General features: G+C 49.6%; 1 protein-coding gene across 11 annotated transcripts in view; it reads right to left on the minus strand.

The window, feature by feature from the left end:
- The window catches only part of MEF2D (myocyte enhancer factor 2D), a 172,192-nt gene extending 148,561 nt beyond the window's left edge, over positions 1–23,631 (minus strand). For 10 of the 11 annotated variants that reach the window (XM_039512663.1, XM_039512665.1, XM_039512667.1 and 7 more), the window contains exon 1: positions 23,262–23,631. The gene's annotated coding sequence lies outside the window, so the exon portion shown is untranslated. Of the gene's footprint in view, positions 1–21,228; positions 21,251–23,261 lie in introns of those variants that run through there. The other variant, XM_039512661.1, reaches the window with a different exon arrangement.
- Between the last annotated feature and the right edge of the window lie 889 nt (positions 23,632–24,520).

Below are 24,520 nucleotides of genomic sequence, written 5' to 3' on the forward strand. Positions count from 1 at the left end.
ACTGATCATGGATCCCCCAGCTGGCTCTCGGTCTGTATCAGTGATCTACAGTAACCAGGGGACAAAGGCCACCCGGGATTAACAGGGGTCACCCTGATTTGGGAAACCTACCCTGAGCTTCAGAGATCCACAGTGCTGGGCGGGGAGCTGTTGCATCTAAAACCCAGGAGCCTGCACTGCTGAAGCTAAAGAACCAAGCCCAGGTGGTCAGTGATTCAGCCTAAGCCTCTATTTCTGGTCCAGGGTTAGGTCCCAATATTTCCGAAATGTACCACTTGAACCCCCTGGTTCTTTCAGCTTGGGGCCAATGAGAACTCGTCCAGTTCCCAGACCCGCTGTGTGACCCTGGGAAAAAACGCTTAATCTCGCTGATTCTTAGTTCTCCATCTGTAAAAAGGGGGGGGCAGAGCCACCTTTTATCTATTTAAGGCGTCAGATCTTAAGGACACGGGCAGTCTCTTACAGTGGGGACCTGACGTCATTCAAGGCCTCTAGATGCTAGTGTCATACAAATACAGAATAATAAAGATCAAGGAGAAGAAGAAAAAAGAAATCAGGCTTTCTTTATCCGTCACGCAGCAGGGAAAGAAGTGAGCAGGTTTCTAACCAGCAGAGACATTCTACAGCAGCAGGAGGCAAACAACCTATCTAGCTGCAAGACGGAGCTTGATCAGTTTATGAATGGGAATATATGACGGGGCAGCCTTGCGACAGCAGAGACCCAGGCGGCCCCTTCCAGCCCCGTGCCCTTGGTTCTGACTAACCTAGTTTATTCCTGTCCTCCTCGCGTCACCTTGGTGGTGCTTTCTGCCTCTCTCGCCATCTTCTCTTTGGGTCCCAGCTCTTGCACATTCCCCAGGTTTGCGTCAGGACCTGGAACGAGCCAGCCCTCCCCCTAACTGCATCCACAACAGAGAGCCTTTGCCTCCCACTTTCCTGGGATTCTCTCCCCGCAGAGATCGGGCCAGCCGACTCGTTTGCTGATTTTCAATCCAAACATTGAAGAGTCACCTCAATGCCGAGCACTTTGTAATTTACGTCTGTGCGTCACTTGCCCTGACTTTGGGAAGTACGGCATCGTCCCGAGGACAGCGTTTGTTGTTAATGTACCAGGGGTGGGGCCTCAGGAGATCAAAGTTCAATTCCACCCTCTGCTACAGGATCCCTGTGTGACCTTGGGCAAGTCACTTAGGGTGTGTTTACACTGCAGACTAAGCCCGGGCCCTGACTCAAGCCGCAGACCAAAATCAAAAGGTCTCCGTAGCACAGCATGGATGCGTTAGCAGGGCTGTGAGACCCGGGCCCAACAACTGTAAACCCAGGTTTACAAGGCAATGTGGATGCTCAAATGTGGGCTTGGAAACACTGAGTCCACAAGCCCGGGTCCCACAGACCCAGGTTTGCAATGCAGTGTAGACGTACTTTTGGAGCCAGGTTTTCAAGAGCGCTCGGAATGCTGGGCACTGCACTCTTTTCTGGGTCTGACCCTTATTTAGGGCCAAAATGGGCACCGAACTCTTTTGAGAACTCAGCCCCACCCGTGGGCTCTGAACCCCTTGAAAGTCTGGCCCTCCACGTCCAATTCACCCTCCCCTACGCCAGCACGCAGTAAGCTGTAATTCCCGATGAGTATTACATGAGCGCAAAGCAGAGTGTGCAAGATTCAAGCCAACAGAGAGCACCAGGACCGTTCTTTCTTGGTGACTCAGGTCTCCCATCTGTAAAATGGGGATAAAAAAATTCATATTTACACTACGGCCCTTTCACACAGAGAGGAGACTTAAAATGACAGTAAATTACAGTGACACCTAACTTAAGGTGTGGTGTGAAGGGGCCTTCCATCTTCCCTTACCTACGCTGTACATTGAGCTATTCAGGAACTACTACCTCTGAATAAATCCATGCATAGGCCCTCTTGTTCCAGAATAAGGGGGTGGTGCTCCTGTTTGGCTTAACGCACTTTGACAGTATCATCAATACAAATAATAAATCACAACAGGCTTTAAGAAGTTAACACCAACCCAGTGCCTTATGGGTTCCCTAAGGTTATATATTTTAAAAAGCGTTTTTGTACAATGCCATCATACGTCATAACTGGTCATTTTCTTAAATCCCTCATGCCCAGTACTGGCTATAACTGGCTTGGCGCTCAGTGCAGACAGAGCTGATAACTGCAGGTGAAGGAGTTCGTTGTCATTTACGCTAAGGCTCCTTTATACCGCTCAGGAAAGCGGCTCCAAAGCGAGTGTCACTTTACACTATAAAGAGGGACGTTAGTGTAAATGAGATTCAGCCCCTTAAATGATGTTCGAAGACAAAAAAAACAGCAACACTGCAAAGCCGAGAACACCTCTCTGTAATTGAAGAATACAAATCAATCCCAAGAATGCTGCAATTATCCCCAGAATAAGCCTTGCAAAGCCAGGGAAAACAGCGAAGAAATCCAAACACGTTCTGGGTCTGGAAATACAGAGCAGAGGCACCCAAACAGTCTTCCTGTATGACCGGAAGTGCCACTCTTTTCCAGTGGGAACCATGCTACTTCCGGCCCCAAGTTACATTCAGAAGTGACTTTTACAAACTACCAAGGGAAGCGGTGGATTGTCCGGCTCTGGATGCCTTTCTGGAGGAGAAGTTTCAGTCAAACACAAGTGATTGGGCTCAATACAGAGGAAACCGGGGGAAACTCTGTGGCCTCTCTCATACAGGAGGTCAGACTAGATCAGCGGTTCTCAAACTGCGGGTCGGGACCCCATTTTCATAGGGTCGCCAGGGCCAGCATTAGATTTGCTGGGACCCAGGGCTGTAGCTGAAGCCTGAGCTTCACCCCCACCTGGGGCAATGGGGCTCGGGGTACAGTCCTTTCTCCCTCCACCTTGGGTGGCAGGGCTTGACCTGCAGCCTCTTTTCCCCGCACCCAGGGCGGCAGGGCTCAGGCTCTGACCCCCCTCTCCCCAGGGGTCATGTAGTAACTTTACTGTCAGACAGGGGGTCACAGTGCAGTGAAGTTTGAGAACCCCTGGACGAGATGCTCTAATAACCATTCTAGCCTGAACAACGAGGAGTCCTTGTGGCACCTTAGAGACTAACAAATGTATCTGGGCATAAGCTTTTGTGGGCTAAAACCCACTTCATCAGAGGCATGGAGTGGAAAATACAGTAGGAAGATATAGATACATCGTACATGAAAAGATGGGAGTTGCCTTACCAATTCTAACGAGACAATTCAATTAAAGTGGGATATTATCAACAGGAGGAAAAACCACTTTAGTAGTGGCAATCAGGTGGCCCATTTCAAACAGTTGACAAGAAGGTGTGAGTAACAGTAAGGGGGAAATTAGCATGGGGATCTTACAGAGTGGGGAGGTAGATAAGGAAAAGTTATTTACTTATTCCCATAATACAAGAACTAGGGGTCACCAAATGAAATTAATGGGCAGCAGGTTTAAAACAAATAAAAGGAAGTTCTTCTTCACGCAGCGCACAGTCAACCTGTGGAACTCCTTGCCTGAGGAGGTTGTGAAGGCTAGGACTAGAACAGCGTTTAAAAGAGAACTGGATAAATTCATGGAGGTTAAGTCCATTAATGGCTATTAGCCAGGATGGGTAAGGAATGGTGTCCCTAGCCTCTGTTTGTCAGAGGGTGGAGATGGATGGCAGGAGAGAGATCACTTGATCATTGCTTGTTAGGTTCACTCCCTCTGGGGCACCTGGCATTGGCCACTGTCGGTAGACAGGATACTGGGCTAAATGGACCTTTGGTCTGACCCACTATGGCCATTCTTATGAAGATGAGGCCCAGAAATAGAATTCTGGCTTTTAATGAAATATAGATAGAAGGGGAGGTCTCATCAAACGTTGTCCCTTGTTACCCAAACAACACATCAGGCATCTGCTACCACCTCTGAGCTCGACTCAAATTGCCCGGTAAGGAGACACAACTGTCTCAAGTGGCTTTCGGGTCCAACGGGAGTGAAGATATTACATGGTACATCCCCATCCTGTTGTCTCAAGACAAATGCTGGTGAGCCAGGGGATGCAGGCTGCCCTTAGTGTTAACTGGTTTCAAAACAATCAATATACAAGAAGCACCTGACTTTTAAAGAGGCCAAAGATTAGGGAAATTGAGGCTGGAAACTTACAGAGGAAATTTGCTGCCCTGGTCCAGCAATGTGCTTGTCTCGACTGGTGGGAAAGTCTTGAAAACTTCAGGAAAAAGAAACAAGATGCCCTCCCATTTTATCCCCTTAGGACTGAAAACCCAGAGCAAAGTTAGGCCCTGGATGCTGCAGCTTTTCTGAGTTCCTACGGAGTCTGGGCAACCTGCCATGAGCAACAGCGGCTCCGGGGGTGTGGAAAAAAAATAAGTGTTTATTTTGGGGGATGAGAGAAAACTTGCAATGTACAAACTGCGGAGGCAAAAAAAAAAAAAGTGTTTCTGTCGCTCCTGCCAACACTGCGCGCCTCGCAATATAAAGACTTTTGTTTAAGATCCAAGATTTCTGGTGGGAATACTTAACTTACTAAGTATATTCTTTCCTGGGGCTTACGCCTAGAGAATTTAACAAGATCTCATTCATATACCACCTAGGAGAGTCAGCCCCTCTCATCGCAAGGGTGGTTTCCATGTTTGCCGTAATACCCTATATGGCCCTCTTTTTAACATAGGGCGGTGGCTCGGAATGATCCAGCGATTTGGGCACTGGGCTGGGAGCCAAGAGACCTGGGCATTGATTCTTAGCTGTGTTCTGGCCCCTTTACTCTGCGTCTTGTGGAGAATAGTCACATCATCCTAGCCTCCATCTTCCTGCTGCAAAAAGTTTATGTTAAGAGCTCTCTCTTCCTGCTGCAAGCTGATGGTTGAGCTAAAGGAGAATCCCCACTTGCTCCTAGCAGTATAGGGCCAATGACACACAGTTGAGCCATTCTGATTCCATCCAGCACAGGGCAATCTTACATACACATGCATGAGCAGACATCCAGCCCATTATAATCCCTGCCTCGTAGTGCACTGGGAAAGATTAAACGAGCTAATACTTGAAAAGGACAATCTATGTGCTAAATATCCTTCTCACCTCAATTGTTTTCTCCCTTGCCAGCAGCATTCAGCGCTGCCCGGATAGCATTAGGAATTACTGAAGAGACACCGGAGGACAAGCTTCCTCCCACTGTGACCCAGATTCCCCTTCAGCCTGATCCTTCACTGAAGTCATAATCCAGTGGGGGAGGAGGGATTGGGGTTCTTTTTTTTTTTTTTAAGCATCCCAGAGTGTTGCCATGGAAATGACTGCGAGACTATCATTTGTTAGCAGAGGAACCAAAACTGTGACGAAGGAAAAACACATGGGCTCAAACCAGACGGCCGCTAGAGATGAAAGGCAAGCTTTGTAGCTCAGGCACTGCGCGGAGGTTCAGGAGACGCAGGTTCGATTTCTGCTCCTGTCCCGGGGCGTATCTGCAGTATCTCCGGAGATGGGATTACAGCCTGGGCTGAGAAACCCACGCTCGCTAGCAGGGCTCAAAATAGCAGTGAAGACACGGCAGCACCTGGGGCCCGTATGGTGCTAGCTCCTGCCGCTGTGTCCTCTTTTCAGCCACGCGAGCTAGACGAGAGGTAGCTAGATTGGAGCTAGCACGCGTAGGCAAATCCAGGTAGCCGTCACACCCCGATGGACTCCCTGGGTGAGTCAATTAATCTCCCAGGGCTTTAGCTCCCTATCTGATTATAATCCGTTCTTCGTCTGTTTAAATTACAACCTCTTTGGGGCATGGACTGTCTCTTACAACTGTCTCTGAACAACTGGAATGGGGCCCAGCTCTTGCTGAGCTGTAGGGATGCACCCAATGCGATATAAGCAGTTAACAAGGATCTTTGACAATTAGCAAAACGGGGTGAGGCGCATTAGGGGAAAAGGAGAAACCAATGAAATCTCTGAACCAAGCTCCTCCTGGGTGGAATTCCATTGGCTTCAGCTGTCCCCAGCCCCCTCCCAATCTCAAGCCTAGGCGAGCGGATTAGCTCCCATGCAAAGAGACCCAGCTGACACGAGAGTATCTTTTTGCAGCTGTAGCGATGGGAGCCCTAGTATAGATAAGGCTCCGGCAGTGGCGAGCATTCTTCACACTGTGCCTGAGACTTTCAAATCCAGAGGATTTAGACACATGCTGCAATAAATGGGTTGTTGTGCCTCAAAATTCTCCAGGCAGCTTTGTCAGTCTCCGTCCTTATTTGCATCTGCTGTGAGCAAGATTAAATGGCAAAGCATCTACACTAGGGAGGAGGATGACATACGGTTTTACCGGTTTAACTAGACTGGTGATTTTGTTAAACTGATTGAGTTAATCAGATGCAAACCCCTATCTGGGCACTGATAATTTGATTTAAAGCCGGTTGGTTTTTCAAAAATATTGCTGCACCCTAGTTAAGGTTGAGCAGAACTCCCAGGTGAAAACCCAACGTTTCAAAATGCTCTCAAATCCACCTGCATGCTCAGATTGCCTTGAAAATGGCTACACCTCAACCGGGCTCAGGGTAGGGTCCGTAGTGCAAATTTGAGGTCCCTTGGTGCAGAGGTTCCAGAGATACGGTGCCTAGAAAAAGAGAGATGGACCATACTTTTTGCCTATTCTTATAACTTTTTGGCACACAGCTGTGGCTCAAATGACAGCACTGATCTGCACTAGCTTGAGCTCACCTGCTTGGATTTGACCTCAGCTAGTCCTCCATCAAAGCCCCAAGGGAAGCCAGAAAGCCCATGGGACACCACACGCCCTCAGCCCATTGCCACCCTCTCCCACGCACCCAGATAGTCACAACAGCTGAAGCCTGGCAGAGAAGGTGAGAGAAGTGGCATCTGCTCTGGTCCGCAGCACCTGGGGTGAGAGCCTCAGATGGTATAAATCAGTACAGTTCCCAGGGCTTCAATGGAGTGATGCCTATTTACACCTGCTGGAGATCTGGCCCCAGCTACATCCAATCACACTGGCTTTGGATCTAGCCCCATTTACACCAGCTGGGGATCTGGAACCAGATTTTTAAGTGCTCAGCACCCAGAACTGGGACTGGGTTTTCAACAGAGCCCAGCACCCAACTCCTGGCCTTGATGGAAGCTGAACTCTGAAAAATCTGTCCCCGGAGCCTAATGGAACGGTTGTACAGAGGTATGGTTGCTTTTAGAAGCATCCTGAGCTGCCACGTTTGCCTGAAAACTTACTCGTCTTAGAGAAGCTGGGCCAACCGGTATTTGCATAACAATAAGACCCCACATCTACTCTGTTGGATTGTGTCAGAGCTAGATCATATGCAAAGCAACCTTCCCCACCGTTTCAAGTACCGCAGCAATACATTGAGGACTATAGGAACTGACAGATCAGACTAGCGATCCATTTAGTCCTCTCAAAACAGTGGCCAGTACCAGCTACTTCCGAGGAAGGTGCAAGAATCCCTGCAGTGATTGGATAACCTGTCCCTAAGGGAAGTATCTTCCTGACCCTGATCAGTTAGAGGTTGCTTTATGCCCTGAAGCATGAGGTTTTACAGCACTTCTAAGTGACCGGGGCTCCTTGCATTCCACCTCACAATCTCCCTGTGAGACTCCCTGTAACTCCTCCCAATCTTCCCCCATGCCAGGAGTTCTGAGTATCTCCCCCCATACCAGGGTACCTTAGGTTTTCTTAAAATCTGCTGAGCATTTAGGCATCTAGCTCCCATTGACTTCAGTGGGAGTTAGTTGCCTAAATACCCTTGATCTCCATGACATCATGTGGCAATGAGTTCCACAGTCTAATTATATGCTGCCTTAACACAAATTTCCTTTATCAGTTTAGAATTTGCCTTCTTTCTATTTCATCAACTGTTCCTATATTCTTGTACCACCTGCTGTCACTACTCATCCAAATAAAATCCTCTTCAAACTGATAGACCTTCTAACACCTCAGTTATTACAAACAATCAGCTCTCCAGTTCTTTTCAAACGAATGCAAAACACAGCATTGCCAACTCTCACGATTTTACTGCAAGTCTCGTGATAACTGTTATTTTTTTCCCTCAAGCCCCACCTCCTGGAGCCCTGGGAATCTGAGAATCTCAGCTTTCACCTGAAAAAACAAACGCAAGTAATAGCCCTCATAGTTGCAAACCTAACCTCAATGCCTCCCAGCCAGATGAGTCTAATGGTCCCATCTGGCTTTAAAATTTATGAAGCCCAAAGGCTCAAAACCCAGAAGATAAATAAAAAGAAGCCAAAATGTATTTTTCATCTCATTTTTAAGCATGATTTTGGGGAGCCTGACTCACCATTTTTGAACATTTGGGGTTGGCAACACAAAGGCTATACCAGCCCCCTACCCACCCTGGAAGAGTTTGCCGTGGGACAGTGGAAGGGCTCAGATGTAATAGTTCCAGGGGGGTAGATGGCTTCCAGGAGGGGGGAGGGAGGAGACGTATGAAATCCTCAAAACCACTGCGAGCTGCTTTGTGTTTGTACAGTCGATTGGGAGCCCGTTCGTGAAGTCCTTTGGGAACCCCCGATGCTTTCACGCACATCCTTCTCCTTCGCTCTGCAGAAAAAGGTCACTGCCCGACGCTCCTCCAACCACCCGCTTACCAAGCCTAGATCTTGTGACCGTCCCATGCCAATCTCACACTTTCCAGGCCACCCCACCTCTGCCGAGTGACTCAGAGATGGTTCCTTAGAGTCAGAAGTTGGGGGGGCCCGGGAGGGAGACCCACAACAGGATTCACGGAAGGATGGAGGAGAGAGAACAATCTGATTGTACGCTGCTTTCTCCCACCCGTCGGACGTGCCAGATCGGAGCTGCTGTACCGTAACATGTAGGAGGCTCAGCTTATGTTTTAAAAAGAATAATTTTCCTTTTAAGTCTGAGCCACCCAAAATAACAACGACCCTGAAGAAGGCAGTTCCTCTTAGGCCTTGCCTACAGTGGGATCGGGCAAGCCCCTCGTGTAGACACGTTTTGCACCGGTGTCTGGCTTCCGACCTGGTAACGTGCACCAGTGCAATTCCCGCAGCGCTGGTGTCAACCTTGTCTACAGTAGGGCCCTGATTGCCCAGCACCTGATGCAGTCATTTACCCCAGTGCAAAACGAGTCTATCATGCTACCAGCTCAGTTTTTCCACACTCAATTCACACTGGTGCAAATGACGGCAACAGCTTAGACTGAAAGCCCCGTGGGGCCAGGACTGTCTTTTTGTTCTGTATTTGTACAGCACCTGGCACAATAGGGTCCATGCAATACAAATAATAAATAATAATAGGCGCCTCCTTCTGCTTGTGGCGGGCGGGACATGCACCAGTGTCTAGTTAAAACAGGAACTTGCGTGTGCACCCTGAGTGAAAAGAACTGGGGAACGTGCTTCCATGCTGCTAAATGCCACGTGGCGCCTTTTCACCGAGCACCACCCCCACGCGAAAGGACAGCAGCAGCCCCCTTCCAGTCAGTTGGTGCAGGGAGCAAGAACCATACAAGCCACCAGCTGCCTAGGAAGAGAGACATGGTTGCTCAAGCAACAAGGATCCTGCTTAGACCATCTGCTCTGCTTCTGTTTTAAAAAGCGAGAATCTTACAGATACACGTCTCCCATTCTCCCCCCCCCGCAGATCAAGGCGACAGATTTCTGCAGGGTGAAGAGGTAGCAGCCCCCAGCTAGAGCTCTGGGCAGCATCTTCGGGGTTGGGCTTCGGATACTTTGAGCAAATGAGTAGAAAAGAGCTACGACTGTCAGCTTTCCACGTGGCATCTTGCAAGCCGGTAGGAAGGAGGGCTGTACGGGTGGCAAAGAAGGTTGAGCTTGTGGTTAAAGGACCAGAATGGGGCTCAGTAGATCTGGGTTTGACTCCTGGCCAGTCAGCCGGGGCTAGATTCTCAAAAGCACGTTGGGTATGGAGCTCTTGAAAACATGGCCAGAAGTTTTGCGGTGGGGGGTGCTGGAAACCTTTCAAAATCTGGCCTTTATTTAGGTGCCTAAAAAGGAGCTGGACTATTTGGGGGGAGAGGGGGAACACCTCACTTCTGGGTGCTCCACCCTTGAAAATCCAGCCCTCAGCTGAGATGTGAACCGAAGACAGGTTCCCCTAGCTGCCATTCCAGTGCCTTAACCACTGGGCCATCCTTCCTCTCCATTTACACCTGCAAATAAAGTTGCATTGCAGTGACTTTGCCTGGGGTTCAGCCCAGGCACGGGATGCAGTTTCATTTTATAAATCAGAACTAAATAGCATCAGCATAAACCAGTGGTCCCCAACCTTCTTCATCTGGCGGGCGCCAGACAACGAGCCACGGAGGACTGTGGCGGCAGATGAGCATCTGCCGAAATGCTGCTGACAAGCAGCAACGTCAATAGGTGTCGCCGCTGAAATACCACTGACAAGCAGCAGCATCCAGAGACCCCTGGCATAAACGTTACCCAAAAAGCAAAAAACCACCAAACAAAACCCCCTTTCCAGTGCAATCCACTAGCCTTTGGGGACCCGTTTGACCCCATCTGACCCAGTCCACTTTCCAGTCATCCAAACAATCTGCTTCCATAACAGAGTTTTCGTAAGAGCAAGAGGCAAGTCTCAAGGGTGTGCTTGGTGCACCCTGATATAACCACACCCGGGGGCCCAAGCAACGAACTTCCTGGCACTTCACCCCTTTGCCAGGACCCTGGGCAGCGTGAGAATTGTAGGAGAGACTCGGTTCTCAGTGCAAACGCATGACTTAATGCCCTGGGTTTCCAGTAAGTTATTCATCAAGGTCTGTGAGCTGCAGTATATATAGATATAGATGGATATGGATATATAAGTACCATTAATAATGACATGATGATTTCATGCATGAGAGGCTCAGGTCTTTCTTTGGCCAGCATATTTCTTAGCTGTGCGGCTGGCCAATGCCAGAGTCAGTGTATGCATTACACAAAAGTTTTCCTTTTGCACACGCCACCATGGCTTTACAGGGTGAAATTCACAATCCCTATGCAGTACGTATGTGCCACTTAAACCTGGGGCTCATGCTCTCCTCAATGCATTTACTATTTCTCAAGCATCTAGTTTTCAACAGCTCATAAGCCATGCTAGAACAACAGTAATATTGATGCTCCTTTTTCCAACACCAGTGTCATGTTCTAACACGACCATCATCTCTCTGATGGGCAGTAGCAGGCATCTGTGGCCTTTGCACATCAGCCTCCCAGAGGAACAGAAGTTAGTGGCGTAAAGTCTGGGTATGTTCTAAGTGTCGCTTGCTTTATTTACACATATCTTCCAGAGATCTCATCTCAACATCAATGCCACAATGCCATCCCAAGAGCTGACTCTAGCTGAAATTAAACCTTCCATCTGCTTGCAACCACTTTCTCTACAGAGAGCCTTGTAACTAAACCAACAGCAACCCAAGCTTTCCTTCCAAGACTAAAAACTTGCTCGCACAAGGAGAATTTGGAAAACTGTGTGTAACAGTGCCACCTGGTGACATCTGTCGCAACAAGAGACACAGTGGGCTGGTCTTGTGGTCAAGACACTGGCCTAAGGCTCCAGGAGGTTGTGTTCAATTTGTGGCTCTGCCACAGGCTCTCCTGGGCAAATCGCTGAGCTACTCTGTGCCTCAGTTTCCCACCTGTAAAATGGGGATAATACTCCTTGTTGGCCTTGACTAATCAAACTGTAAGCTCTCTGAAGCAAGGACTCTTTCATGCTCTGTATAGCCTAACACAATGGGGTTTTGAGGAACGGCTGTAATACAGATAATGACAATGACTTTCAGATTCAGCAGAAGATGAGAACAACTGTCCCTAACGCTGAAAGACAGGGGCCCAGTTCTGCCAATGTCCACTGATTTCAAGGAAAGTTGCATGCCAGAGGGATGCCTGCAGAGTGAGGTCCCATTCAATTATAAATAGAGAGATCACGACTGTCAGGAAAACTGGTGCATGGGGAGGGAATCTCCAAACCTAACCCCCTCCCAAGCCTGGCTCCCTTCTCCCAAACACCAGTGTGAAATCAGGATTAACCCCCAGTGAAGCCAGAGGAAAGAATCAGCCCACAAACATTTCATGGCAGGGTAGTTTTCTTTCGAGACGTCAGAGTAATAACTTGGCAGGCCAACGAACCGACCTATGTATTCAGTGGCGTTATCAAGACCTGTATTGGACAAGCTACCTGCTCAGCAGCTCCATGACAAGTAAATTACAGGGCTCTGTCGTCTTGACCAATCGGCGCGCTGAGATTGGTTTCATGACAAATCCCACGCCCTTGGACACACCCCTGCTTTGCAATTGCCTGCGGATTGCCTAGCACGGACTAAAGGGGACATGGTCCAGAGTTTAAAAGCACAAGACAAGAAGCTAAGAAAACTGGATTCTGTTCCTTATTATTTATGTGTCTTACAATAGCACCTAGACGCCGCGGTCCGTGACGCTGGCACAATCCAGATCGTCAATAACGACGACGTCTGTAACACGGTTATACCGTCATTTATTAACCCGTCCCAAACTATTTAATCAATTTACTCAACATAAAGTAAAAGTGCATCTTAGAACCCCGTGGGGCAGTAAGACAGAAGCAGTAGCACGCAAGCTTTGCAGACGGTTCCTTTAAGCCCCAGAGAAAGCCTTAGCCGCAGGTAATTGGCTTTGTCAGTCTATTAACCATCTTGAGATGCTGCTTTTGCCCTAACAATGACTTCAGCTGATCCTGTGCAAGCCAGATCCCTTCTGCAGGTGTAAATCGGTGTAGCTCCCTAGACGTCAATGGAGCGGCACCGGTTTACATCCGCCCAGGATCTGACCTACTTAAAAAGAACAGCAAGACCAAGCTATCGGGTGCAGTTTACATTTGAGCTGAGAGGTGTGATTCCCAGCTCACGCAGAGTTGCCCTCAGTAGCTCAAGCAGAGCTAGTGTGCTAAGAATAGCCGGGTGGCAGCGCAGACTAGGCACCCGAGTACATACCCAGGGGGTTCAAATGCCACCCCGCCACAGGGCTATTTTTAGCACGCTAGCTCAAGCTAGCACAGCTAGGCCCACGCCAGCTGGGAATGACACCTCCCGGCTCAAATGCAGACGCACCCATTTAGGCTCCAGTTAACACACCTGGAATGGGATATTGTTGATGGGCACAATCCACTGAACAAAGAAAGGAGACTGTAAGATTCCAGTGCAAATAAACTGGGCAAACTCACACCCGCTATCCCCACCCCAGCTGGCATTATACATTTAAAATAACATGAGGCCTTTTACCTCAGTGCACTTTACAAACAAACCACTGGTCTATATGGTATTTGCCCCATATGGAGGGATGATGTCCATGAGACAACTACCGCGTAAATCACTAATTTGTGCCTCATGGAGAACCACGTGATCAATTTCATGCATCTTTAGCTCTTTCACCTGCACTCTGCCCACCAACACATCTCTGGTGGAGTGACAACTTTTCAAAGCTATGAACAGCTTCAAACAAGGCACCATTCGAAAAACCACCACCACCCGCTAGGAAACGTCTCCTTCTGCTTCCCTGGAAAGACCCTAATTACTACTGATTTAAAGGGCCTGATTCTCATTTATACTAAGACCCCTTTCCTCTGCTCTGGATGTAAATTACAGGTCTGGTCTACACTTAGAATTAAGTTTGACATGGCCACAACACTTAGGGGTGTGACAAATCAAAACCTCTGAGCTAGGGTGACCAGACAGCAAGTATGAAAAATCGAGACAGGGGTAGGGGGGTAATAGGAGCCTATATAAGAAAAAGACCCAAAAATCAGGACTGTCTCTATAAAATCAGGACATCTGGTCACCCTACTCTGGGCGCCGTAGCTATGTTTAGATGCAGCTAGGTCGACGGAAGAATGTTTCCTGCAATGGCAGAAAAGCCTCTTCCATCGCTGTAGCGTGCGTCTATGTTATGGGGCTATGCCACTGTAGTTAATGCACTGTAGCCATGCCGTTATAGCCACTGTTGTGTAGACATGTCCTTGGTCACCTCACTTAAAATCCCCTTTATTCTGCAATGGGGCCAGAGTGCAAATGTCATATCACAGTTTTTAAAATCATGCCTAAAATATTGCCCCAAAGAAAATCCCTTTAGACCTTGTTCCCACAAACGCTGATGCACATGAGCAATTTTACTCCAGCAAGTCATCCCATTGACTTCAATGAGATTACTCACATGAGTAAAATTACACATATATGTAATCTGTTTGCAAGACAGGGTTCTTATTTTAATTGCCTGGGACCAGATTCTCATTTTCGATAAGATCTCTTGACGCCGCTCTGATAGTGGAAAGGGGCATTGGATGAATGCAGCTCTCAAGCACACCCTATTTAAGAACCCAACATGCTACCACCAGGAAAGAATTCAGGCCCTCCATTTTAGTTTCACTGTCCTTCATAGCACGTTAGTAAGTATCAATTTGATACAAAGAATAAAATCCTAGTCATAAGAGTATCTGTTGTTTGGATCTTTACTCAGAAGCAGGGAAAGAGGGCGGCAGGTTTTTTTGGCATTGATTATAAGGTCTGTGGCTTCAGTTCCTCTCTATACAAACACAGCACATGTATCAGGTAGGGGCTGAGACATTTACACAGAGCAATACTAGCCAAAGCGTGGCAGAGTTCCAGCTCCACTGGCGAGACGTACACACTCGGCCTCTAGAAAGACCAGCACTTAATTGCGCGTTGCAGGAATAATCTATGACCTGCTTGTCACAGAGCAGTAAGTTAAACACGCATCTCTGACGCTCGGCGCGTCCCTGGCTGTTTCAGCAGCAGAGTTGGTTAAGAGCTGGGAACGTTTCAGAGTCAGTGGGATGACCCCTCAGGTGGTGGAGCCGACCCCAGCTCAGAGCTGTGCCTCAAAGCGTGGCGGACACATTCATATGTCTTCCTCCCTTCACCAGCTAGTGCCTCACACACACCCCTTGGGAAATCCTTCATAACTGGCAGTCTGGCCTAGCGGATAGGGACTCAAGAGAGCTGAGTTCTATTCCGGGCCCTGCCACTGGCCTACTGGGTGAGTCACTGCACCTCTGTGCCTCAGTTTCCCCTTGGGGGACTGATGATACTGACCTCCTTTGTAAAGCACTTTGAGATATATGGCTCAAAAGATCTATATTATAATTTGATCTTCCCTCTCCTTTCTAACACATTTAGTCGAACAGAGAAATACTTACCAGTGTCGACATTTGATGCATCCTGAGCATCTAAGTTAGCATCCATTTAAATGAATGGGACAACTGACACTTTAGAGCTATTGTTTCAGGCTCTCTGCAAACTCAGGCTGAATGGGCTTTTCCTACAGTAGGAAGTTTCACTGGCAAAAGTTTTGCCGGCACAGTGCCACGGACAAAACTATTTTGGAAAAGCGCATTCACAGTCTACCACTTGGCACTTTATGTCCATGCTGCTCCTGGTACGTCAGCACCAAGCACAGTGCATTGTGGGTGGGCATCCCAGCGTCCCCCTGCTGTCAGGCGCACTGCCTTGGGGGAAATTGTTGCTGCACAGAGTGCGCCACTGCTGTGTACAATTATTATATTGTGGGGGCGCCCAAGAGCGTCAGTCATGTCCCATCGTGCCAGGTGCTGTACAAAAAGAGAACCCAACGACCATTTTTGCCCCCAAAGAACTAACAATATCACGGGATACCCACATGTCTCGCTGAGAATTGTGGGAATTTGGCAAGCTTTCCCAGTAAACATTTTTAGTATAGAGCAGTTCTAAGAGGTTGGACCATTCGCCCCCGCATGTCTCTCCCTCCTCACACACACACTCTGCACCTAGCCCTTCTGCTCCCGGCTTTAGAACACACTAGTCAGTTGCCCAGTCCAGAGAGTAAAGTGGTTTGAATACGTTCCTGGATACTTTTTGCAGAAAGATGTATTTATTTTATAGGGCCCCCCCCCCCCCGTGCTTTTTATTATCAACAAGAACGACTGTTGTTTTAAACAGGAGGAAATAAAAAAAGCTGCAAGCAAACAAGTGCAAAGAAAAAGGATGGAGCACGTGACGCCGGAGTGAAAGATTGAAAACGACAGATCTGCGAAGGCAGAGCTGCTGGCAGACGACAGTCGGGAGAGGACTAGATTCACCTTAAAGGGAAAAGCACCACACGCAGCAAACTGCTTCTGTAGTAAAAAAATATATATATACTAAAAAAAGGTCAGCCTAGAGGTCTCCCAACATCGCCGAAGCTCTGCTCAAACCAGATGTTTAACAAAATACAGCTCTTTATTGACAGGTTTATGTAGTTTTTTAAAAAGAAGAGAGAAATGCCAGAGAGAGAAAAGTATCAAATGCCACTTCTTAGGAAGCCGTAGGCTGATCTGTGCCATCTTAACTCTGACGGCCTAAATATTATTATTCCTTATTTAAATGGCAGTCGCACCAACCAAGATCAGCACCCCATTGTGCTAGGGGCTGTACAAGTAAACAGGACTTTCTCTACACACAGAAATGGCACTGATTTAATTCAATCGGGTTTTTAATCAATTAAAGGCTTGTCTACAGGGAGCCGTCCAGGAAAATGAATCTGAATTAAGCAGAGGTGTGAATTTGAAGTGGATTATTCCAATCATACTCAACCCCTGTGTGAGCACCCTCATTCAGAATTAAATGACCTTAATTTGATTTATTTTAATTCACTTTTGGAACCAAATGAAGGCCACTTTCATTGGGAAGAACAGCGTTCACACAAGGATTTAATGCAGGTTAACTAATCTGCTTCAAAGTCACACATGGGGGTCTCCTGTACAATTAAAACCATGAAAAAAATTGCGCCCTGTGTGCACCTTAGCTAGGTCAACCTAACCCCAGCTGTAGATGCAGCAAGGTCAATGCAACGGAAGCAGCTGTGCTGCCATAGTCACTGTAGTGTAGACATACCCCTAGTTACTTTGGATTAACTTTCCCCATGTAGACAAGCCCTAACTCGAGTTAAGAACACTCCTTTTTTCCAAGCTACCCGGTGTGGGAATTCTTATTCTGGAGTTAACAGTGGCTAAAATGAATTGCACCAGTGCAAGCGGCAGGGCAATGCATTGCACCGAAATCGTTTCCATTCAGCTACATTGATTAAAGCTACACCAGCGCCTAGCCAAGCACTCAGCTAACGTCAGCAGGGCCCGATTGTCATTTACACTCTGGCCCCTTTGCATCAGCCTGAAAACAAGTGTAAATTACAACATACCCAGTCAAAGGCCCTTTTATGCTGCTGGGAAGTTGGGGTTGGGGCGAATGGGTAAAGCCCCTGTAGTGCCTGTAGTGTAGACACGGCTTTAGTGTAAATGACAATCAACCCTGGTTTTAATTCACACTATTTGTTATTTCAGTGGAAATTTGTGTGGAGATTAGCTTTTAGCTAAGTCATTGCAATCGCCTTCTGTGGATTTTTTAAAACCAATTTACGGCCAGGGAGTCACACCAATGTAAGTACATTAATTTAGAAACACGGTTAGTCAGATCAGAGCAAGTTCTGCATACAGGTTAAGCCCCAGCAAAAGACAGTGTGGCCTAGTGAATAGAGCACCAGACTAGGACTCCAGAGACCTGAATTTCATTCCTGCCTCTGCTGCCATCTGACATTGGCCAAGCCCTGTCCTCGTTCTCTGCTTCAGTTTCCCCACCTGTAAATGAGGCTAATGAAACTGACCTTTGCAAAGCACTGTCCAAGAGCTAGGTGGTGGTATTATTATTCCAAAGAGCTTGCAATGAAAACAGACCAAGAGTGGGAGTGGAAAGAGACGCACAGAGATGTTCCTGGTCAATAGCAAAGCCAGGAGAATACACCTGGGTATCCTGCATCCCAGGCTAGCACCCTGTCGACAACGAACACGAATTTAGAGACACCAACCTCCAAATATTGATTTTCATACACACAAAAGTAATTTAACAGAGACAAACAACTCGGGAAAAGAAAATCTGAAACTGTTTCAACATATTAAAAAAAAAAAGCAGCATGTCCTTTAGATGCACATATTTAACAGCGACCCGTTCTCTCTCCCCTGATTATTATTTTTGGGAGTGCTATGGTGAGGTCCAGACACTGCAACTGAGATCACAGCTCTCTTGCGGATAATGGTAACTGACCTCTTTTGGGCTGTGAGATCCACTAAGGAGAAGTGCTAGATGGGGGTTAGGTATTGCTACTGTGCTAGGACACACACACACACACACACACACACACACACACACACACACACACACACACACACACACACACACACACACACACACACACACACACACACACACACACACACCATTCCAATTACTGTTCCCAATTGGCTAAGCATTGTGCGTGTTTTATTATTTTTGTTACCTTGCCCTCTCCCACTTATTGTCACCCTGCCTATCACAGCCACCGGTTATGTCTTTAAGTCTCAATTCTTTGGGGGCAGGGACTTGTCATTTGCTATAGGTTGACACGGCAACCTAGTACAATGGAATCTAGGTCTGATCGGCCTCTAGGTGCTACCACAATACAAATGTTCAGTAATAAAACTAAGAGACAGTCCCTGGTCCAAAAGCCTTACACTCTAAACAGACAGGCATCAAAGGATGAGACAGAGAGCTATTATTAAACCCATTTTACAGATGAGGAAAATGAGGCATGGGGACAGTGAGGACCTGTGAACACTTACAAGTAGTACTGCTTTAATTATACATTTGGGGGAGGGATAGCTCTTGTGAGTTCAATCCTTGAGGGGGCCATTTAGGGATCTGGGGCAAAAATCTGTCTGGGGATTGATCCTGCTTTGAGCAGGGGGTTGGACTAGATGACCTCCTAAGGTCCTTTCCAACCCTGATATTCTATACATGACCTATGAGGAAAGCTTGAAAGAAATGGGCATGTTTAGCGTAGAGAAGGGAAGACTGAGAAGGAACATGAGAACAGCAAAACGTTGACAGAAAGAGGACAGTGATCAATTGTTCCCCCACGTCCACCACGGGTACAACAAGAAGGAAAACCAGCCCAATTTGCAGGGAGATTTAGGATATTAGGAAAAACTCTCTCATTCTAAGGGGAGTTAAGACGTCCAAAGGAGGTTATGGAATCCCCGTCACTGGAGGTTTTTCAGAACACGCTGGACAAACACCTGTCAGGGATGATCTAGGTTTACTTGGTCCTGGCTCAGCGCAGGGGGCTGGGACTAGATGACCTCATGAGGTCCCTTCCAGCTCTCCATTTCTCTGATTTTATACCAGCATCATAAAAGCGGCAAAAAAAAACCCTCCGCTGTGGATGCAATTATAGCGGCATCGAAGTGCTTATATCAGTACAACACACTGCAGTTTAGGAAGCAAAATAAGCTAGTTCAGTATAACTCAGTCACACGAGGGCTTTTATCGGTATAATTATTTCGGTAAAAAATAAAATCACACCCTTCCCCTCCCCACCCCACCCCCCAAAAAAAGTGTTATATTACTAAGACATTAACGTCTAGACTCAGTTTTGCCCAAGGTCATACAGGGAATCCAGGGTGGTGCAAACTCCCCTGCTTTTCACCTTGAGTTGTTATTTACACCAGTGCCAGGTGGGTGGCAATTGCTACCAGAGCAGAATGGTACCTTTTGTTACCTCCACTTTGTGAGGCTTCCGTTCCGCTTAACACTTAAACACGTGCTTAACTTTAAGCAGGGGAGTGGCCTTGACTTCAATATCGCGCGCTAACAGTGAAGCACGGACTTAACTGCTTTGCTGAATCAAGGCCTGAGGGGATGCACTCAACCTGCGCTTGCTGAGCACCCCCATGGCAGAGCCACGCACCCTCCAGACCTGTCTAGCCGCAGCCACGTTGCAGTGACCCGGGTCTGACACTAGGATTTCAGCGGGTGTTTTGCAGGGTTCTTAGCTCCTTGCTGACTTGCGCCCGGAGCTGGTTCACGGTGTATGGGGGGAGAACGCGTCTCTCCCTCCTGAGTCTACGCAAGTTGTAGGGCAACGGAGAACCAGGCCCTGTCCATCTATAACACATTTGCGCGGACAGAGAGAAAAATAGTTCAAGGCACAAATTGTACCACTTTAATGATAGCAGTATAGTTAAAGTGATACATAGCCGCAGTGATACCAGGATAAAGGTGCTTATACTGGTATAGCTACAGGGGAGTAAGTATCCCAGCATAAAGGTACCTTTATAACCGTACCCACACTAGTGGTTGTCCTGGTGTAACTATCAGAGGGGTAGCCATGTTAGTCTGTATCCACAAAAACAACAAGGAGTCCGGTGGCACCTTAAAGACTAACAGATTTATTGGGCATAAGCTTTCATGGGTAAAAAAACCCATTTCTTCAGATGCAACTATATCGGGGGGGGGGGAGAAATTGCACCCCTAACTGACCTTGTTATTCTACTACAAAATCTGTGTTTCAGCCGGGCCTCAGGCCCCTTTGTGCGGCCAGAGATGGGTAAAGGGTCCTTAGTGCTAATGAGAATCAGACATTCGAATGGGCGGCATGGTGCTCAACCATCACTTTCCAACCGGAGCAGCCCTCGGTAGGTGCGCTCCAGATACTGTTCCACCTACAGTCGAAAGACCCAGCACTCAGCTCCCATTGCCTTCCCAAAACCAAACCGGCAGGGAGAGCGGAGAAAGGGCCCTCTGTGAAATGTCAGCTCCGCACAGCCAGGAGAACTGGGGCAGAGGATGTTGTGGGGGTGGGGAGCACGCAGGGGAAGGAAATGGACCAACTTAGGGCTGACCCTTCGGAGCCATCAGCCCCCCTTTTCCTTCACATGTGGAGACAGCTACTTGGGGATTTGGCACCGGGTGAGAACAGACACCCAGAGCGCAGAAGGAAAGAGCCGTGTGCATGTCTGTGTCTGCGTAAGAGACAGACAACATGCAAGCAAAGGGGCAAGCAGAGATCTACTGACGGCAAACAAGCATCTCAGATGCAACACATATGCCAAACAACACCCAGATCCGACGGCACCTCAGCGGGCCTCTGACACACAGTCTTTCTTAAACCCGTCCCCCACCCCCTCATTCTCCCCTGAGATATTTCTGTTGGCCTGCCGCCCCATTCAGGTTGTGGGACGTGCCTCTGTCTTCTGTCACCCTCAGCGACACTGGCACCCCCCGAGACAAACCTCAGCATCCCCTACAGCTGCCAGGTCCCAGAAACCCGCACGCACACCCCCGTCCTGTGGTGACTGCTGCCACCCCCGAGGCGTGCACCCACACCCACATAACGCCCCCTCTCCCTGAGGAGAGTCTCGGCTCCTCACCATGGCACCTTATTCCAGCTTTTGTCAAATGGCAGAAATGCCTCGTCGTCGTCCCCAGCGTTCAACCCCCCAACACAGACACAGACACAGACCAGCCTTCAGCAGCATTTCAACCAGAGAGGAACAAACAACCACAGCTGTCAGTCCCCAGAACAGGCAGCCGTCCAAGTCCTAGCACTCTATTTACCATCGCCCTTCCTAAAAGCTGCTGTTGCCAATCAAATCTCTCCCCCCCCCCCACCATCCCCACCCCGGTGCTCCATATACTAAGCCAGCCAGCCTCCCAAACACAGAGGGGCACTGCTCCCGGCTCCCCCAACATGGGGTGCCTGTTGCTCCCACCCCCCCAACACCCCAAGCATAGGGTGGGGGTGTTGTTCCAATCCCCCGTCCCATTTTGGTGGCTTTAGCTGTCGCCCATCACCCCAGGAAGGAGCAGCTGCCCAGGGCGCTGTCCTTCCCCGTGGCAGAGACGCACACTTTGGCATTAAGAAGCTCTGGGACCCTCTCTCTGTACTTACTCCACACTGCTGCTCCTGCCCCCAACTACCAGGCACCCCCTGCCCAAACACCTCTGCCCCTCCAGCTACCAGATTCCCCCCTATGCTCCATCAGATACCCCTTTCCCCACCAGACACCGCTACCCCCCCAGCTTCCAAACTCCAGGCACCCCCTGCCCCCCACCAAACACCCCTGCCCCCCCCCCAGCTACCAGACACCAGGAACCCCCTGCCCTCCACCCTCAGCTACCAGATACCCCCTTATGCTTCACCAGATACCCCTGCCCCCACCAGACACCTCTGCCCTCCCAGCTACCAGACACCCCTGCCCCCACCAGATACCTCTGCCCTCCCAGCTACCAGACACCCCTGCCCCCACCAGACACCTCTATCCCCTAGCTACCAGACACCAGGAACCCCTACCCCAACTACCAGACACCCCATTGCCCCACACCAGACACCTCTGCCCCCATAGCTACCAGATACCCCTATGCTCCACCAGATACCCCTGCCCCCACCAGACACCTCTATCCCCCAGCTACCAGGCACCCTCTGTCCCCACCAGACTCCCGCTGCTCCCCAGCCCCCTCCCCACTCGCCCTCCTGGGACAGATCCTCCTTCCCCTCTGCACCATTTTGGTGGCTGCTGCTAAATGGCAGGATCCAAAGTCCCCGTTTCCCCACCACCACCACCCGTAACCCTCGGCAACAACCTCAGCTGTCAGCTCCACACACACACACACTTTCCCCAAACAACAGGCGAACATCACAGATCTGGGACTCTCTCCCCGCCCCCTTCCCAGCTGCTGTCTCCCAGCCACCCTCCCCCAGGCACCTCCAACCCTGGCAGCATTTCTTCCCCTGTGCACCATTTTTTTTTCCGGTGGTTGCTGTCAAATGGCACCAGAACCTCTCTCTCTTTCCTGTCACCCACCCCAAGCGACATCTAACACCAAGGCGAGGGGAGGGACAGGGGATCGACCCCCCACCCTCCCCTCCTCGGCTGCCCTGCGGAGCTGTCAGAGCCCTGGCCCCTCACCGGTCCCCCAGCTCTGACCCCCCCCCCTTTGCAAACAGCCGCTGCTGTCAGGCAGACACAAGGGAGGCAACACCTCGCCGCCGCCTGTATTCCTCCCTTCACCTCTGCACCATTTTGGCGAGGGTTTGTTTTGAAATGTCAGAGGCTGCTGCAGGATGCGCTCGCCACCCTCCCGCCCCGCAGCCAGAATCGATCCCGATCTATGGCTCCATCTCTGTACAACAGCCCCCCGGCCGCCCATCACCGTGGTACCCAGGCGAGGCCGACCAGCTGTCCCGCTTTTATAGGAACAGTCCCCACAGTCAGGGCTTTGTCTTATAAAGGCGCCTATTCCCCCGTCTCTGTATTTCACACTTGCTCTCCGGCCACCCTAACCCCGGCTGTTGCCAACTGGTTTCCACCCGAGACGATCCCCACCCGCACTCCCCAGAGCTGTCAGTCCACCGCCACCCCCAGGCTACCCACACACACACACACCCCAGGACTCGACTTACCCGCCAGCGTCCGCTCCCGCGCTGCCTTCCCCCAAAAAAGTCGCTGCCAGGAGCCCGGAGCCCCCTCCCGGGGATGGGGTGTTGCTGGCGAAGTGGAGGCGCCAAAGAAGCAGCAGCAACAACAACAACAAACCAACAACTGCAGCACCAGCACCGCAGCCACACTTCAGAGGCGAGCCCGGGCAACCAGGAGCAATCTCAGTGTCTCAATGAACTTCCTCCTTTTGGTTGCGTCTGTGTGTGTGTGTGTGTGTGTGTGTCGATTCCTTCCTTCCTCCTTTTTGGCTACAAAGGTAACTACTTCCAACCCACTGGGGAAAAGACACAACGTAACCACCAGGCAGCGCAGCCTAGCATGCCGGGACGGACAGATGGGTCCCCACCCACCAATGGCCGAGCCCTACGCAAGGCCCAGGGAGGGAGGGATTAGCCACCCAGCACCCTCCTCTCCACCCCCCACCCCTGCACCCAAGCCACCTCCCCCCAAGCTAGGCTGCAGCGTGGCTTGCTGCAAATCCTTCCGCCTGGAGGACTAGCAGCAGCAGCAGGGTTATTTAGGAGCCTGAGCTTTGCAAGGTTTCAAGGGGCCTGGTTTCCACTTGGCCGGTTTCTGGTCCCCATCCCCATCCCATCACTAGCTGTCAGGATAGGGTGACCAGATGTCCTGATTTTATAGGGACAGCCCTGGTTTGGGGGTCTTTTTCTTATACAGGTCCCTATTACCCCCGCCCTGATTTTTCATATTTGCTGTCTGGTTACCCTATGTCAGGAGAGTCCTTCAGACCCCTTGCACCTCTATTTTTGACACACACACACACATTGTTCTCAAGCAAAATCCTCCAGGCGTGGACAATTGCAACCCCAGCTCTGGTCTGCGTCGGTTCTCGCGCCACAAGCCTCACCGTAGCATCTGAGCGCCTTCCAGCTGTGCCCTAACCGATGTAGCGGGGCTGGAACAATGTGTAGAGTGGGGGTGCTGAGAGCCATTGAACCCTGTATCGGATGGAAACCATTTCAAGCCAGGCGGTGCGGCAGCCCCTCCCTCTTTGCCCGCCTTGTTCCAGCAGCGCCCCTGCACCGATGGCGAAATTCGGAAGGCAGTGGGGTGTTTGTAGATATGCAGCGAGCAATACTGCGGGATGTATCTCAGATAAAGAGCAGTGTGGCCTAGTAGTTAGAGAAGAAAGTGCTGGGAGTCAGGACCCCTGGCTTCTATTCTTGTTTCTGGGAGGCAGGTTTGATCTAGTGGTTAGAGGTGA

This window comes from Mauremys reevesii, linkage group 24 (genome assembly GCF_016161935.1).
Source record: "Mauremys reevesii isolate NIE-2019 linkage group 24, ASM1616193v1, whole genome shotgun sequence".
Classification (NCBI taxonomy): domain Eukaryota; kingdom Metazoa; phylum Chordata; order Testudines; family Geoemydidae; genus Mauremys; species Mauremys reevesii.